Here is a 12,866-nt window from a genome sequence, read left to right as displayed (position 1 = left end):
GCGGTTTGCTTTTCTCCCTGAAGTTCATATGCGTGTTCTATCTTAAGGATGTGGATAGAACAGATAATTTAGTAGTCTCTGGAAAGGATTATATACATAGGATGATGCTTCTGTTTCAATTTAGCCTTGTCACATTTACTTGAAATGGTTGTTATTTCAGTTATGGTCTATTTTGAAGAACAACTTCCATACTGATAAATTTCCAAAAATGTTTGATGAGAGCAAGTGGGGAAAAAATAAGAAATAAGCCATGCTTAAAATTGATCCCATTAATCTGGGATGGGGGGGTGGGGTATGTAAAAAAGAGAAGAAAACATTTTTGATTGAGGTAAGGAATTTTTTAACAAAAACACATAAAACAAAAAATAAAAAGTCTGTGTATGTCTTTACCATCAGAGGTCAAAAACAAAATCTATTTTAATTCACTGCTTTCATAGTACTATCTTAGCCACAGCTCACTGCAGTTACATATACTGGTCAATCGCTTTGTCAACATCATCATGCAGTTCCCCTTACGCTAACCACCTACTATACCCCATCCCATCCCAGTGCCCTACCCCCCACCCTTGGCTCATCCCACAGTTCAACTTACAACCAAGAGGTGGGTTTGGTTATCTGCTTCATAGGATAAATTGAGTTCATTTTCCAACATACATCTTTGAATACCTAAATTGTTATTTATGTCAAAGTGTACAGAACTCCTTACATTTCTTACAACTAGTGGTTAAGAAAAAATCTGATAACTATTCCCAATTTTTTTCTAGATTTTCCTATGTCAAGCCAAACTCATTGTTTAGGGTGATGTTTGTTTCTCAGTTTTCGGGTCTCCCACATAGATAGCAGTGAGAAAGGGTAGGGTTGTGGGTTTTTTGGTTTGTTTCTTATTTTTTTTTTCTTGTTTTCTTGGCACCTCCTCTGGACTGTAAGAAGTAATGATTGATCATTTTTCCACAGTCATCCATGGCCCTCTTCATGGCCACATGTAAATGCGCCAATGGATAATTAAGCAACAGACACATCCAATAAATATAATAAATAAATTTGATTTTTTTCCCCTTAGTAATTGGTTTCATCTGACTGAGTCTGATTATGTGCAAGGATATGTAAACAGGATTAGAGAGAAGAAAAATTAGATGCTAGGTCACACAAATTGCAGAGCCCTAACCACTGTGAAATATTTGTGCAATAATTATATTATTATTCTTAAGGTTAGAAAAGCACTTTGCATCTTCTCTAGAGCTTTAGGTGAGGCTAAAAATAAAATGGGTGGCAGGATTATTATCATAAGGAGATGGCAGCCAACTATAGAATACATTTTCCTTTGGTTTTCCCACAAAGTCTCACTACCTTGCCCTCATGCCTCCATTAAATCCATGCAGGTAGCACCAAACTTTAACTGAGGTCTCCAATCCTAGGGGTCATATCACATCAGACTACATGAATAGACATGAGCTGGGCATATATAGAAGGCAGAGAATGAGAAAATATTTGTATACAATTACAGTCTGAGCAAATCCTAAAATAAAATTAAATCATTTTTCTAATATAATATCAAGTGACACAAAGAGCAAAGCTTTATCTTGTATTTAAAAAAGAAACATCCACTTCTATTTCCATTTACTTTCTTAGACATCACTTTGGCATCAAATTACTCTTAACCATAATATCTAGCTCTTAGCAGAACACGGTACCTGGCCTGTCTTGGGAATTTAAAACCTGTTTTTTGAAGCAACTGAAAAAAAAAAAAAAACCTGGAAGATTGAAATATACTTTCATGCAGCTTTAATTTGCTTATATTCTTTCTAGGTAATAGGCAATATCTACTGAAATATGTTGCATACAACCATATACTCTTACATTTGAAATGGTTTAGAGAAAATATCACAGTTAAGATCACAAAGTCTGTTACAATAAGTTCTCTAATAATAACTATGATTTTAGCTATGTAGATATTTACTGTTTGAATTAACCATAAATGTGGACATAGCTATTTTCTTTAATAGTTCAATTTCATTCTTAGAAATAATCTAAGAATCTAACTTGACTATTTCTAACATTCAAAATGAAATTTTGAAATGGCACTTAAAAAAAACTGTTATGAATACAGCAAGTAGCTTATACAATTTTGTGGGGTTTTTTTAAACAGTATGGGATTTTTTTAACCTTTGCCAAAATCATTTCTATTTAATGATGTATTTCTTTTTCCACAGATAGTCTTATTCCTCTAATTAAAGGAGGAGAAATGTCAAAACATTGAGTATCAGTAAAATCCTAAGCAATAATAAAAATGACATTTAAACATAAGCCTTTTCCAAGAGAATCCTCCAGAGAATTGTCCTCTTGAAAGATTTAAAATCAGTATATTATGCTTAGCATCAATTTTATCTTCAACAAGTGAATTATATTCTCCAACTTTAGTTTTTGCCTCCTAATATTTAAATTAAGGGCTGGGGAAACTAAACAAAGAAAAATGACTTATTCTTTTGCAGCAAATTCATTAATGATTTTTTTAAAATTTTACAAGGCCCACAACTAACTTTTATACATTATAAAATAATTACTTTACCATGGTCATATTAATAGAAATGATCATACAAAATTCCTAATATTTTTTTACCAGGCTTAAGCCTCTACACCTAAATAATTTCATCATGAGGACAATTAAATAGACTCTTTTAGAAGAATGGGTCCTAGACTTTTATAGTTCTGCATCATATTTCAGAAATCACAAAGTAAGGCAAAGATAGGAACAACTAAGCCAAGAAGTCTAGCATCATGTTTATATTAGAAAAATCTGTGGCAGAATCAAATTAGGGACAGGAGAAATAATGGGGCATCTTCATAGGTGATCTAAACAAGTATCAAGGAAAGGAGAGCTTTCTCTGAAAGAACTGCAGTCAAAGCATAAGAAGTCGAAACTTTTAAAGAAACCATCTCTTTCCTCCCAAACCTCGCACTCATACTTTCCAAGACAGATGCAGGATATTTGCTACCCGCCATCCATGTGCTGGCGCTGAGATGAGGAACTCACTCAATCGTTCCATCAGAGTCAAAGATCAACTCATATTATCCAGGGTTGGGGGGAAAGCTTTGCTGGGGAACCTAGACTTTATTTTAACATATTAGCTGTATTATTTAGTGTCAATATTTATTCACTAAATTTACATGAAAAGAGTTAAAACACCTGCTCTCGCTTTACTCACACTATTGCTGAAAAGCACACAACCATACCATTTTTCTGATAATTCTTTTTGTCTAAAAGGTTGGTACTGTAATGCTCTACTTAGGAGAGGGGGACCAATTTAATCCTTTCAGCGAAAATGAGAGAACTTTATTTGCAAACTATTTCTCAAGGTGCTTCATTTTTTGCCACGAGGAATTCGTAAGAAAAGGCTGCAATGCTTCAAGTTCAAAATCACACTGGAGAGTGAAATATATCAAGCAGACTGTGGACAGTGAATAATTTGAATTTTGGGGAAAAGATTTTATACCTCTTCAACTTCATAAAAATCTTTTAGAAATATGAACAGGATACTTGCAGCAGAGGTAAGATAATACATAAAGTAGTAGCTTTTGTTTGTTAGGTAGAGAAAATTATATACATATATGTTTTATTTATATATATATATATATATATATACACACACATTATTTACTGGTAGTACAAAATTCTGAATATTGTGAATATTCCTTTAACCAAAAAAAGTGAAAGAAGGAGTATAAGAAAAGACTTCGACAAAGCTACTATTTGCTCTCACTGTACACGACTCATAAAACTACTGTTGATTTCACAAAATTTTAAGGGGAGTATTATCTAATTAGCTCTTACATTTTATGAAATATTGTTACATTCTTCTTTCCATTAAGAGCATATGAAAAGACAGCCATTCCCCCCACCCCACCAAAATATATATATATATATATTCTTACAATCTTCCCTGAAGACTGAGAATCTGTTGTATGCACTATGAGTATAGAATGGAAGGTTTCTCTTTGTGAGTACGTCAGGGCTCCTAGAAACCAGTAAGTCAAAGAACAAAACTGTTGCTTCACACACAGTGATGAGAGACAAAGGCATATGCTTTTCACATAGTCCCATTTGAGGTAGTAGTCTGATATAAGTTTTGTCTCTTTAAACTTGACTTGCAGTTTGAGTTCTTAAGTGGAGAGGGATAAAAGGGCCTTGGCAATGACCTTGACTATATTTCACCAGAAATCACTTCTCAAAATTAGTCTACATAGAATAGAAAACAATGGAAAAGCTCACCAATAGAGGTTTTCCTCAAAAACACACACGCGGTGCAGAGTTCCTTTCAATCACACAATGAAAAAAAAACAAACAAACAGTAATTACTTTTAAGAAACGTTCAGTACCTCTAGCATAATAAACACTTCACACATGCAGAAAAAACTTCACTCTTATCCAAATGAAAATAGGCACCTTAAAAATACAGGCAAATATGTTTCCATTGTCAAGTTCCATGAACCAACAGGCTCTTTCCACACAGCCTTCTCTTCCCAAAAAAGTTACCTTCTCCCCAGAATGTCAGATGCCATGCATTTGGAAATGCTGAAATTCAACACACACACCAACTGAATGAAAACTACCTAATGTACCAACAAACTTAGCAAGAGGATGGTGTTATTCTGATACATTAAACTGAGATCAACACCAGGCACAGAAAGTTAAAATGAGCTTAGTTAAGATTTAATGGGAACCTTAACATCAATAACAATAATAAGAAAACCACCAGCAAGCCACAAACACTATACCACACAGAACCATATAAGAGTAATTAAAAACCTAGCTGATTGAGTAGTAATCTCACCAGACAATACACCCAAAATGTAGCTATGTTTCATATTTTAACACAAATTCTCTGAGCTTTTTCAAAGTTGCCAGTAAACTAGAAAGGGTAAAAACCAACCGCAACAGGAAGGAGTATGTTCTTGAAGTCAATGGATTCTCGGTCTTCAAAACTAGTGAAGATGCTGAAACTAAAGCTAATTGTGCTGCTTCATAAATAAATTCATGCACTGAATATATTATATAACAATTAGAAATCTTGCTTCATGGGCTACATGAAATGACTCCTTAGTCTGGTCAGTTATCTGCTTGTGCCCCTGTGCGTGGCATATGTCAGAGAAATAATTCAGCTGCTTAGCATGGAGTATATTGCTCTCTGGTTTAGGTCCTAGAATGAGAAAACCATGCTTTAGAAGACTTGGGTTCTTAGGATCATAATTTACTATACAAATTCATTTTTCCTTGGTACCCAGGCAAATAAAGGCTTCAAAGACAACTGTGATCCTAATGAATGGAAGTTGGGCTTTTCCCTCCAACTTGATCGAAATGGTAAATGGCAAGGGTCCATAAAAATATTTTAAATAGCAATATTGCCACCTCAAGGGACCCAGGAATAAGCTGAGATTGCATTCTAAATAAAATGTCTTATACCATTAGCAGACTACAAAAGAAGAAATAAGCTTTAGATCTAAGGAACCTTGTCCACAATTTTCAAAAAAGCTTTTGTCAACATAGGCAGCTCAGAACAGGTGAATTTGCATGGTGTCTTGGAGTAGGCTTTCTTCTACAGAAAAGAGGGTCTGACTTGAGTTAATTTACAGTTCATTTTGTTCCAAGTCCTAAATTGTTTTATGCTGTTCTCCCAACATCAGTTAAGTTTACATGAAAACAAAGTTGAGCAGTATCACTGCAAACACACTCTCTGCACTTAGGTAATTGCTGGTCTATGATGTGGCAACCACATAGCAAAAGCAGGCTTCTTTAAATACCAGTATTTCCCCTCTGTCAAACGTGTGAGCTTCAGAGTATCTCTGAACTGGATATCCTCATCTGAGTCTAGAGTTCAGAGCTCCTCAGGATGCTAACACATATAGTGGAATTGCAATTGGTTCTATCCCCAACTTCCCTCCTTACATTTAAGCTGCCATTATTTTAGCTTCTTTTCCCATAGCTTGGCAGAAATTTTCACAACTATAAACTGATTTCTTTAGAAACTGCTAATGTGCCTTTACTTAGTGACCATTCAGCATTCCTACTGAACTGGAACTGAAAACTTAGGGGGATAAAGAGCAAAACAAACGAAAAATGGTTAACTGCTAAGGACCCTCTGAAGAACTTAAATAAGAATACATCAAGGAACCGTTCTATGTTAATTTTTAAATAATATTTAAAACAGATTCTGGAAGCAAGAGTTACAGAGTCAGTTCTATTAAAAAAAAAAAGAGTTAAGAGTTCAATTTGCATGCATTATGCTGGCTATTTTAAATAATGTTATTCCATGTGGATGGCAGAAACTGCCCTCCCCCTCCCCAACTGACAAGATGCCACTTCAAGTAAGATCTAAGAAAGGGGTGGTTTGGGGGTTAGAAATTGCTGTACATGTCTCTCAATTTTGCATAAAACAATACCAGCAATCTCTCTCCTTCTCCACAGCCCTAAATTTATTATTAAGTAAATTCAGCAATAGCTCAATCACTGGAGACCAGGACAGAATGTGATACACTAAAGCACTTATATGTTTATTATCTTTGCAAGCAACATGAGTAGCGGTGTCTACAACTGCCTCCTGCAAATCTGCAGCGATGTGAGGCAAAACAGCATTTTTAAGAATTTCCCTTTTGGAATGCAAATGATTCTGCCTCTAATTTTGAATATTTTAGCCAGCATGTACCACACAGTAGTTCTGGAATCACTGGCATCTGTCATGCTGTCAAAACTGAGTCAAAATGCATTGTAATCCTGAAGAACGATAATGATAAACATCAATGCAACGTTAAAATGCATCCTAAAAAAAAAATCCCTATAATTGCGATGAACATTAGAGAGAAAACGGCAGTCCTTCTGCAGGGAAATAACAGTCTGCTCTACCAATCTTTCCCCTCCCCCTTGAAACTCATGCAACTAATGATGACCTCCCGAAGTGCGGAATTTAAATGTTCCAGCATTCATCTGAGGATGAAGGGGGGAAAAATACATAGAAAACCACGAAACAAGTTGCAAACTGCACAAACGCAAGGAGAGAGACAGAGATAGAGAGAGAGAGAGAGAGAGAGAGAGAAGGGAACTGCAGGCTGATTCAGGAGCGATTGCAGAATGAGGAGCAACAGAAAGGAAACAAGGAAGAAAGAAAGGGGGGAAAAGCCTTAAGCATTAAAGAGTAAGAAGTGAAAAAACATTTACCAGCGGCTCGGTCAGTAGCTTCGCTCCCTGACACCATCTACATAGAGAGAGAACTTAGCCTAGAGTCTTCGGTCCCAGCTCGCTTTGGAGCAAAATTCCTTCACTTCGAGGGGGTAACACACACCCTCAAGAAAGAGAGAGAGAGGGAAAGAAGGGGAAAAATAATCCCAAAGACCAAGACAGGCTTTCCCCTCCTCCCTCTTACCCGCCCCCCGGACTCCCCAAACGGTGCTCGCTTCTGCACAGTTCTGCCGGCTGTGCCGCTGAGCTGCTGCGATGCTGCCGCGGCGGCTGCTGCTGCTGGTGCTGCTGCTGCTGCTCCTGCTGCTACTTCGGAAACGATTAGGAGGAGGACGCCCAAGCACGACCTGAGCCTGCGAGCCACCCAGGACCAATGTGCAACCTGCTCTGGAATCAAACCCATAACACACGCACGCACACCCAGCGGCTCCTGCACTGGAGCCCCCGCGCGCACACACACACGCGCCCGCCCGCGCGCGGTACAGACACACAGACACGCGCGCACACACACGCGCGCACGCGCGCACACACACACAGACACAAACACACACAGACACACTGAACGCCGCGCACCTCCCGCCCGCCGGCGCAGCCCCAGAATGGGAGTGTGAACCAATCCCCAGCCCCCGAGTGCGCGCACAGGCCGAGGCCGCCGGGGCTGGGTGGTGGAAGTTGGGGGTGGCAGCTGCTGTGGCTCCCGGGTATGGGACTGGGGAAGGGCGTCACGGTCGCGAAAGAGGGGCGTTAGGGGCTCGTGCACCCCTTTGTCTGCAGAGAGATCCCCCCTCGCCCAACCCTCCCGGCAACCAGGCACAGCGCGAGCCGCGGGCGGTGCAGAGTTCAGTTTCGCTGTGGGGTTGGTTGGGGGAGGCTCAGTTCCCTGGCTGCGCTCACCGAGGTTCCACCTCTGCGAAACCCCAGGCACCGCAGCTGCACCCAGATCCCTGCACTCAGGGGAGCACAGCAAGCCCGAGCACCCCGAGAGTGACCCGAGCTTGCCTTGGGTTCAGATCACACCCACTGCTCGGCTGCAACCTCAGATTTCACCTTTCAGGGTTAGGAAGCAGAGAGGGGCAGAGCAGAGCGGTGATTTCAAGAGGGAAGGGAGAGTTTGCAGAGCCTTTAGCCTCTGCTGACCAGCCTCACCTAGGCTGTTCAGTGGCCCTGAACCTGTCCAAGGTGGTGGGGTACCCGGGAAGCTAGGTTTCCACACCTCAGAGGGGAGTTGCTTTTCTTCCTTCCATAAAGGGAATTACAAAAGGAAGCAATTCCCGGCCCAGGAATGGCTGATTCAGTTAGAGTAATTGACAGAAAATCCAGCAGGGCCTGGCTGTGGTAATAGTAACAGCTAATAGATATTGCTTACTTATCCTGCGCAGGCTTTGTGCTATGCAGTGGCCATGAATTAACTGATTGTATCTTGTCCAAACAGTATCTGATTAACCCTTGAAGGAAACTTAGGCTGCAGAATATTTTACCAACTGCTAGTCAGTGATAACCAATGCATCTGGGAATCTGAACCTGCAATTTAACTCAGGCACTGGAGAGAGAATACATTGCTTTGAAGGGCTCTAGGCATTTCCAGAAAAGTAAAGGTCTACTGGATGTTTGCATGATAACACCCTCTGGCCTTCAAGCTGTATCCAGCCAGTCTTCAGCAATCTGCAAGTCTGAAAAACTGCATGCCTGCAGTTTGCTTAATGTTCTAATACTAATAATATTCAAAATACTCATCTCTTGACTATGTACTCTGAGTCACCCTTTTAATTAGACTCAGCAGACTTGCAATCATAATCTTTAAATTAACTCTGCAAACAAGTTATCCTTACTTCCATTTTACATATGAGGATACTGACCCAGAGATGCCTTGTGAGTTTCTCAAGGTGATAGGGCTAGAATAAGGAGGGTGTGGTTTGGTTACCTCCAAGGTCCATTTTTGCAATGCAGGCATCTGCCTAAAATGCTGGAGATCCAGGTTCCATCCCTGGGTCAGGAAGATCCACTGGAGAAGGGAATGACAACCCACTCCAGTATTATTACCTGGAGAATCCCATGGATGAAGGAGCCTGGTAGGCTACAGTCCACAGGGTTGCAAAGAGTTGGACATGACTAAGTGACTAAGCACGTGAGGTTCATGTCAGTTTTCTCTTTTTTTTTTTTTAAACTAAATTATGTGTCTTCCCTAACTGTATGTTGAATAAAGTCATGAGATGAGGGCACAGCAGTTACTTTTTATTTCATTCAACAAATGCATATTGATTCCCTATTAACATTCACTCATTCAAGAAATATTTACTAAGCATTTACTTCCTTCAAGGAACTTAGAGGTGACAGAAGATGACAAAGACACATCCCAGGACTCTTTGTGTTTACAGTCCGAGAAGATAACAATCGCATGCTTATGATGCTGATGGTGACAGCTTACTAGGAATGGATGTCCTTCCCTTCCCTATTCATCTACCAAACTCTTAAATGGCCTTCAGTTTTTTACTCCAGTTTCACTTCTTCAGGGAAGCCATTTGTGATCTCTCTGGCTGAATTAAATCTCCCTTAATGTAGGCTTCCAAGACATCATGTCAATTTTCTTTGTAAAAATTGTTATGGTTCCAATCTTCCATTAGTTTTGTGATTTACCTAGTATAATCTTCCCAGTCCACACAACTCTCTAGACCATAAGCCTCAATATGAATGTCTTTTTATTTTCCAGTAATCTCATAGTCCTTGGTAGACATTAAACTTGCTTTCTGTTTTACATGTGTGTGCACATGTGTACAAGCACGCACACAACTCTTGGAATAGGAGTAATGATTCTTGGGGTAGCATCTGTTTGGGTTTTTTAAAATAATATTTTCATGTCAAAGATGAGTAACACGAAGCTGAGAGAGGTTTAGTAGCTGTCCCAAGGTCACACATTTGGATAAGTGGCAGAGAAGGACTCTAACAGCTCTATCTGACGTTTAAATCCATGTGACTAACCCACAGGCTCTGCTGTGGCTCATGTTTCCCAGTAACCAATCAGACTATGCAAAAGTGGCTCATGGGAAACATAGTAGACAGATTTCTAGAGGTGGCATTATGGGGAATACAGAGATAATTTCATATTGTAGAAACTGAAAAGACTTGCAATAGGACATGAGTAATCCACTACTGAGCGCCCACCATATGTCAGGCTTCTTGTTCAGAACTTTTTTTTTAAGCTTAACAACAATTCTGGCTCAATGCTGTGATTCTCATTTTATAGACAAGGAAACCAAGGCTCTCCCTAAAAAACAACCCCTGCTAAACAGTAAACTTAGTTTTCTGAATGTTGAGCTTTAAGCCAACTTTTTCACTCTCCTCTTTCACTTTCATCATGAGGCTTTTTAGTTCCTCTTCACTTTCTGCCATAAGGGTGGTGTCATCTGCATATCTGAGGTTATTGAGATTTCTCCCGGCAATCTTGATTCTAGCCTGTGCTTCTTCCAGCCCAGTATTTCTCATGATGTACTCTGCATATAAGTTAAATAAGCAGGGTGACGATATACAGCCTTGACGTACTCCTTTTCCTATTTGGAACCAGTCTGTTGGTCTGTTGTTCCATGTCCAGTTCTAACTGTTGCTTCCTGACCTGCATATAGGTTTCTCAAGAGACAGGTCAGGTGGTCTGGTATTCCCATCTCTTTCAGAATTTTCCATAGTTTATTGTGATCCACATAGTCAAAGTCTTTGGCATAGTCAATAAAGCAGAAACAGATGTTTTTTCTGGAACTCTCTTGCTTTTTTGATGATCCAGCGGATGTTGGCAATTTGATCTCTGGTTCCTCTGCCTTTTCTAAAACCAGCTTGAACATCTGGAAGTTCACGGTTCATCTCGTGCTGAAGCCTGGCTTGGAGAATTCTCAGCATGGCTTTACTAGCGTGAGAGATGAGTGCAATTGTGTGGTATGTGATAGTTTGAACATTCTTTGTCATTGCCTTTCTTTAGATGGGGAAACAGTGGAAACAGTGTCAGACTTTATTTTGGGGGGCTCCAAAATCACTGCAGATGGTGATTGCAGCCATGAAATTTAAAGTCGCTTACTCCTTGGAAGGAAAGTTATGACCAACCTAGACAGCATATTCAAAAGCAGAGACATTACTTTGCCAACAAAGGTCCATCTAGTCAAGGCTATGGCTTTTCCAGTAGTCATGTATGGATGTGAATGTTGGACTGTGAAGAAAGCTGAGCACTGAAGAATTGATGCTTTCGAACTGTGGTGTTGGAGAAGACTCTTGAGTGTCCCTTGGACTGCAAGGAGATCCAACCAGTCCATTCTAAAGGAGATCAGTCCTGGGTGTTCTTTGGAAGGACTGATGCTAAAGCTGAAACTCCAGTACTTTGGCCACCTCATGCGAAGAGCTGACTTATTGGAAAAGACTCTGATGCTGGCAGGGATTGGGGGCAGGAGGAGAAGGGGTGACAGAGGATGAGATGGCTGGATGGCATCACCGACTCGATGGATGTGAGTTTGAGTGAACTCTGGGAGTTGGTGATGGACAGGGAGGCCTGGCATGCTGCAATTCATGGGGTCGCAAAGAGTCGGACACAACTGAGGGACTGAACTGAACTGAACTGAAACCATAAACCCCAGAGGAAAACTGAAATATCTATTTTTATTTTCCATTTTATACAACTTGTTGCTGCTGTTGTTCAGTTGCTAAGTTATGTTTGATTCTTTGCAACCCCATGGACTGAAACCCTCCAGGCTCTTCTGTCCATTGAATTTCTCAGGCAAGAATACTGGAGTGGGCAGCCATTTCCTACTCCAGGGTATCTTCCCAATCCAGGGATGGAACCCATCTCCTGCATAGGTAGGTAGATTCTTTACCACTGAGTCACCTGGGAAGCCCAACCTACCAAACTTTAAACTCTCTGTCTCTCATTCACTCTCCTCTCTCTCTCTCACTCACACACACACAGACTATCAAGCAAATTGTCCAAGGTCTTACTACTAGTAGCTCAGGAGCTGGGATTTGCACCGGGTCTGTCTGACTTCAGTGTTTCAGGGAAGATTGGGACTAGAGGGTCATTATGGGGCTTGCAGCTTAACCAGGCTATTGTATCTGAGAAGGTATCTGTGTCTACCAAGAGGAGCCATTGCATGTTCCTTTCTCTCCCTTTAAATCTTACAAGGAATGAGATTCAGAGACCGAAAGTCATTTGATCAAGGTCACAGCCAGTGTCATCTTGCTGAGCTGGGTTTATACTCCAGCCTCTCTCACAACAGACTTGTGGTGCAGTGTCATGAGTGGCAGACAGAGGGACCCAGATTTTCAGATGTTCCTGGCTGGGGTGGGAGGACAGAGAGCTGGGAAGTCCCTGGAGGAAATGCTGCAGAGAACCAAGCAGACCTGTGACACCTCTCTGCCCACCAATCACCACTCCTCCAGGTTCCATTTTTGCTCAGGCCTCTGTTCCTCTGCCTTTTCAGGTCTCACCTTGAACTTATGCCTCCACCACCTCCCCGCTCATTTGCAGCACCAGCAATGGCTCCAAATCGCAGGAAAGTGAAAACTGCATGTTGTACAGTTGGGCTCCTAACAGACTACTGGGTTTGTTCAGTGACAAGGGGAAGCTTTGATTACAAATAGGAAGCTTTTTGTTAAACACCTTTCCATT

General features: G+C 40.6%; 1 protein-coding gene across 1 annotated transcript in view; it reads right to left on the bottom strand.

The window, feature by feature from the left end:
- The window catches only part of TENM2 (teneurin transmembrane protein 2), a 1,394,720-nt gene extending 1,387,032 nt beyond the window's left edge, over nt 1-7,688 (bottom strand). Inside the window, exon 1 of the mRNA XM_060415963.1 lies at nt 7,208-7,688. The gene's annotated coding sequence lies outside the window, so the exon portion shown is untranslated. The remainder of the gene's footprint in view (nt 1-7,207) is intronic.
- Nucleotides 7,689-12,866: the final 5,178 nt, after the last annotated feature.

Source organism: Ovis aries, chromosome 5, assembly GCF_016772045.2.
Source record: "Ovis aries strain OAR_USU_Benz2616 breed Rambouillet chromosome 5, ARS-UI_Ramb_v3.0, whole genome shotgun sequence".
Lineage (NCBI taxonomy): Eukaryota > Metazoa > Chordata > Mammalia > Artiodactyla > Bovidae > Ovis > Ovis aries.
The sequence above is the reverse complement of the archived record's forward strand: the minus strand, read 5'-3'. Positions and strand labels throughout refer to the sequence as shown.